The sequence below is a fragment of the Cicer arietinum genome, chromosome 3, assembly GCF_000331145.2.
Source record: "Cicer arietinum cultivar CDC Frontier isolate Library 1 chromosome 3, Cicar.CDCFrontier_v2.0, whole genome shotgun sequence".
Taxonomy (NCBI): Eukaryota; Viridiplantae; Streptophyta; class Magnoliopsida; order Fabales; family Fabaceae; genus Cicer; species Cicer arietinum.
This window is the reverse complement of record NC_021162.2, coordinates 51094946-51101373: the sequence shown is the minus strand read 5'-3', so window position 1 is coordinate 51101373 and position 6428 is coordinate 51094946. Positions and strand designations below refer to the sequence as shown.

At 33.7% G+C, this 6428-nt stretch overlaps 1 pseudogene; it reads left to right on the top strand.

Moving 5' to 3' along the window:
- Positions 1-786: 786 nt before the first annotated feature.
- On the top strand, positions 787-5837 carry LOC101514003 (G-type lectin S-receptor-like serine/threonine-protein kinase At1g11300; annotated as a pseudogene).
- Positions 5838-6428: the final 591 nt, after the last annotated feature.

Here is a 6428-nt window from a genome sequence, read left to right as displayed (position 1 = left end):
TTTATGTTCGGAGGGGCACCAATCTCTTGGTGTTCTAAAAAGGAGCCGGTGGTTGCTCTCTCTTCTTGCGAGGCGGAGTATATTGCAGCCTCATTATGTGCATGCCAAGCTGTGTGGCTAGTGAACTTGCTGCGTGAGCTGGACAGCAACATGAGAGGAGCCGTTTTGCTGTTGATGGACAATGTTTCAGCCATCAACCTTGCTAAGAATCCCATAGCACATGGGAGGAGCAAGCATATTGAGATGAGGTTTCACTATTTGAGGGAACTAGTGAGTTCCTACGTTTGGGGTATTGCAAAAGCGATAACAAGTTGCAGATTTGTTGACAAAAGAATGAAGTGTTCAACAAACTTGTGAAGAAGCTAGACATGAAGAATGTGGAGCATTTGAATTAAGGTGGTGTATTGGAAGTTGTAAATAATTCAAATGTTAATTTTGGGCCAAGTTAAGTGGTTCCACATTGTACCCATATAAATAACTTTGTGTGTAATGTTTTAAAGACTAATGCCATTTTAAAATTACTAATGAAAATCAGAAAATAACTCTCTTCTATAATCTCTCTCTTTTCTCCATCATCATCTAAAACATCACAATTTTCAATTATCAATTTTCACCATTGATTCACCCTCCATTCTTGATAGCATTCCAACAAATTTAAGTAATGTTATAAAATTTCTTAAGTTGCAGACATGCCTCCTTCCTCTAAATCCAATCTCTCAAACGCCATTGCATTGCATCGTGAAAGCAAGTTGCCACTATTAGTATATTTTGTAGGGTGTTCTTCTCCAGATTTTATATTTATTTATGAAACATTGCAGATTTCAACTCATTTCCTTGTTGCTGAATCTCAGTTTTACTTTAATCTCCTTTAAACACTCAGGTTCATCAAATAATGACTTTCCCATTGCAGGTGTTTCACGGTACCACGCCAAATCAGATTCTTCCTATCGCTTCAGCTTACTAGTAAAACCGAAGCATTGCTTAGTCAGGTATTAGTTGAATCCTTGCCGCTCAAAATAACATGCATCCTTCAGAATTTTGCCATGTATCTGATTCTTTCTTATTTTAGATGGTATGGTACTATGATGACATGGTATAAGATCTGTAATACATATAGGTTAAACACAAAATTTATTGACCTTTAAAACCGATTGTTGATATCACATGCCAGTTTTGGAAAATGTTGATGTTGAATACTTATTTATTAAGTATGTAATCCCACAATACTGGTTTTAGATTTTTATAAAAAATTGAAGTGATTAAATTTGTGGTGGCCAGGACTGTATGGAAGAAAATTAGGAATTATGGTCCACGATTTCTGTTTTAGTATAAAATGATTGTTTTGGAATATTCTGTTTATAGCTTATCATATTAAAGAAGCGGGTTTGCAAATAATAAAAAGTTAACAACTCTTATAACCTGCTGTAGCAAGTCAAACTGGTGGTGCACCCATATATTGCATCTAAAGTTGTGCACCCTATCTCCATCTATTCTTTGACCTGGTTTCATGAAAATGATACCATTTTTAAGTGAATAGGTAAATTGGTCATTAAAATAGTCTCTGAATTTTACCAACCGACAAGTATGTCCCTGAAACTGTAATGCATTAGTCAAAATGGTCCTGTTGTGAGAGGTTATCACTTGTCACATTGAATGAAGATGTGACTTTAACGTGATTCATACATCAATGACACATCGGCAGAAATTTATGTGGCATGTTGAATTCATGCATTTCATGCCAACCCCTAGACTGCCACTCGAGATTCAAACACGTAAAATAATTTTTACCATATAAATTTTATATGCAATTTAGTCCCTGGTGATGTAGCATTGATTTTGGATCCGTGGGGAAGGCCACATGTTTATTTAATGTGCACATCATAATCTCTAATGACAGAATTTAACGACCATTTTGATTGATGAGCAGTAGTTACATTCCAGAGATGTATTTGCTGATTTGCAGAGTTCAAGGACTATTTTCACCGATGCTCACAACTTTGAGTATCAATTTTCATATTCACTAATTTTTGTTTTATAGTTTATAAAATCATAGACTTTTTATGATATTAACCATTTTATATTAAACTAGATGAGGTTGCATTTGATGTAAAAAATGAATCATTCAAAGTTATAGTTTTTGAAAGTATTAGACAACTGGTATTATTTTATCAATTATGTGAGGCACTTGCCTAAGGAATATTTGAATACAGAAATAGTTCTCATAGATGTGAGAGGATACAAGTTGATTTAATGGAATAAAAAAGAGAGGGAGGGAAACAAATTAAATGTGATACGTGGTAAGTTATAACCTTATTAAATGGTGAAATGTCTGTACAATCTTTTACTGTGCACCTGACATCATTAAATCAACCGATCTTTGTTATTTGAAATGGTAGCAATCTTCAGAACCATTACTTGTGGTTTGTGAGACGGTTGATCATATACTATTTATCTACCTAATGGGTTTCAGCAACTGTGCATATTTGTTCTCTGTTTTATTCATTTTGTGTTGCTATTTGCTACATGTTAGTGCTAGTATAGACACCATCACACCATCTCAATTAATCAAGGACCCTGAAACTCTAATCTCCAAAGACGGTAACTTTACCTTGGGATTCTTTAGCCCTCAAGATTCTACACATCGCTACGTTGGAATTTGGTGGAAGTCTCAATCTACAATAATATGGGTGGCAAACAGAAACCAGCCACTCAATGATTCTAATGGGATTATCACAATATCTGCAGACGGAAATTTTGTGGTATTAAATGGACAGAAACATGTCATTTGGTCATCAAATGTTTCCAACATAGCATCCAATACAAGTTGTCAATTTTCATACTATGGTAACCTTGTTCTTTTGGAGAGCACAACTGGAAACATGCTATGGCAGAGTATTCAGCGACCTTCAGATACATTACTGCCTAGCATGAAACTTTCAATCAACAAAAGAACAGGTAAGAGTGTAAAACTCAAGTCATGGAAAAGCCCTTCTGACCCATCTGTTGGCAATTTCTCTTCTATTACTGTTGAACGCCGAAATATACTTGAAGTTTTCATTTGGGATCAAACTCAACCATACTGGCGCAGTGGTCCCTGGAATGGTGGGGTCTTCACTGGGATACAGGCAATGACAGTTGCATATTTTTTCGGTTTTCAAGCTGGAGATGACGGAGAAGGCAATATTAATATATATTATACAGTACAAAAGGATGAAGATTTTGCGATCTATCACCTTAATTCACAAGGAATATTAGAAGAAAGGCTGTGGGATGATGAGAAGAAAGAAGTTATTGTTACATGGACAAGCCGAGACTCACAGTGCGATGTTTATGGTATATGTGGGACATTTGCAAGGTGTAATTCATTGAGCTCGCCAATATGTAGCTGTTTAATAGGATTTGAACCCAGAAACATACAAGAATGGGGTAGACACAACTGGACTGGTGGGTGTGTTAGGAGGTCACCTTTGCAGTGTGAAAGAGTCATCAATAAAGCCACAAATAGAAAGGAAGATGGGTTTTTGAAACTACAGATGGTTAAAGTTCCCAATTTTGCCGAAGGTTTAATTGTTACACTAGACATATGCAGAAGCCTATGCTTAGAGAATTGCTCTTGCCTTGCATATTCTCATGATGCTGGAATTGGCTGTATGTCTTGGACTGCAAGCCTACTTGATATACAACAACTTCAAATTGGAGGACTTGATCTATATGTTCGTGTAACCTATGCAGAGCTTGGTATGCTCTTGGTGTTGTTTGTTAAACCATTTGAAACATAGTTCATTAACTTGATTCTATTCTCAGGAGTTAGGACTGTATTGAATTTTTTATTTTTTATATTTAAATTTTAACTTTCGTTATATACATGTAGAGAGAGAAACAAAAAAATCATCATTATAAGTACAACGATAATTGGAACTCTCATAGTTGTCATTTGTGCATATATTATGTGGAGAAGAACATCAAACCACCCAGGTAATATACCATCTTTGTGTATTCAACTTTAGTCATAGAATCTAATTTTTTGACGAGGAACTAAGCTCAAATTATGTTTTTGACTGCAGCGAAACTATGGCACTTTGTTAAATTAGCAAGGAAAAAGAACAACAAAGCTTTCCTACAATTTTATAAAGGTGGGTGGATCAGCAGAAAATTATAATAGTGACAACGTAATTGGAGAAACGCCCCAAGTTAAACTACAAGAGCTATTAATATTTGATTTTGTAACGCTTGCAACTGCTACAAACAACTTCCACTTGTCCAACAAACTTGGACATGGTGGTTTTGGTACGGTATACAAGGTAACTTAACTGCAACATAGTTATAGTATTTCAAAACCACTGTCTATAGTCGTCTCATAATATTTCTTCCAGGGGAAATTGCAAGATGGTCAGGAAATAGCAGTTAAAAGACTTTCTAGAGCATCTAGACAAGGGTTGGAAGAATTCATGAATGAAGTAGTGGTGATTTTTAAGCTTCAACATCATAATCTTGTAAGACTTCTTGGCTGCTGTATTGAAGGTGATGAAAAGATGTTGATGTATGAGTACATGCCAAACAAAAGTTTGGATGCATTCATCTTTGGTCAGTTCTTTAAAACTCCTTTAACACTTTGTCATATACAATTCCATAATTTCATGTATCTCTTTATTTTAGCTTGAATCAAATATTTACGAATAAACAATTGTTTCAATTCCAGTGAGTTTTTCTGCAAGAATGCTAATTGAGTGACTTTGATGACTTCACTTCATATTTTAATGTCATGTGCAAAATAATATAATGCTACCCTTATCTTATAGATCCATCAAAAAATAAACTCTTAGATTGGCGAACACGGTATAGCATTATAGAAGGAGTAGCTCGAGGATTGCTATATCTTCACAGAGATTCCAGACTAAGAATTATTCACAGAGATTTGAAGGCAAGTAATGTCTTGTTAGATGAGGAGCTAAATCCAAAAATATCAGACTTTGGTATGGCTAGAATCTTCGGTGGGGGAGAAGATCATGCCAATACTATCAGGATTGTTGGAACTTAGTAAGTGTGCTGTGTGCCTTCCTTATCCAATATTTTAGTAATAATAATTCGAGAATAAATTTTTTACAATTTAATGCAGTGGCTATATGTCTCCTGAATATGCAATGCAAGGATTATTTTAAGAGAAATCAGATGTTTTTAGCTTTGGTGTTTTGATACTAGAGATTGTTACCGGGAGAAGAAACTCAAGTTTTTATGATATTGATCATAATTTGAGCCTTTCAGGATTTGTAAGCCTCAAAAAACCATTTTCAGCTCAATTATGGTCTTCTTTTTCTTCTTTTGTTGACACAACATTCAAATGTCTGATTATTTCTTTCCTTTTAAAAAAAAAATCTCATTTAGGTATGGATACAATGGAGGGAAGAAAATATTCTATCTCTAATAGATCAAGGAATATATGATCCTAGTCATCATAATTTCATTTTAAGGTATATACATATAGGACTTCTGTGTGTACAAGAACTTGCTATAGATAGGCCCACTATGGCCGCAGTAATTTCTATGCTTAACAGTGAAACTGCATTACTTCCCCCTCCTAGTAAACCTGCTTCATCCTAAGGGAGAATATGTTGAATTCAAAGTGGCCTGAAGAATATCAAAATGTTTGTTCCATCAATAATGTCAGTATGACAGACATCTGTGGCAGATAGTACACTAAGGGATCTAAGAAATGTTTTTGAGGTCAATGGATATGTGGCCAATGCTAGAAATTTTGCTAGCCTTTGTATATGTGGTCAATTGAATTATAATGTTATCCCACGTATTGTTTTTCGGATATAAAAGAGCCATTTTCAATATTCTTTTTTATAGCCTTTGCTTAAAGAAGTGGGTTTGCTAATAATAAAATCTCTTATAACCAACCTGCAGCTGTAGCAAGTCAAACTGCTGGTGCATTGGTGGTACATGGCATATGAAAATGATACAATTTTTAAAGTTTATAGAATCATTGAGTTTTTATGATTATACTGATAAACTATGTATTACATCTATATTTAAAACAGACTCCCGATGCCACATCATCATATTTTGCCACATCAGCCAAAAAGCTGATGTGTACCTCATACCCCTCCTCTTTCAACAACTTCTCATTTCTTTTCACAATTTCTTTAATACCTCCAAAATCTATTTGATAATATTATTTTATAATAAATTTATAAATTATAAAATTATTTTACAATTATTTATAATAAATTTATAAATTATTTTACAATTTGATAATAATTTATAATCTATATTATTATCAAATTATTTTATAAGTTATTTTATAATAAGTTTATAAATTATTTTATAGTATTATTAGTCATTTACCAGTTATAATTACTTATAAAACTTATAAAATTATTTTACAATTATTTATAATAACTTTATAATTTATAAATTATTTTACA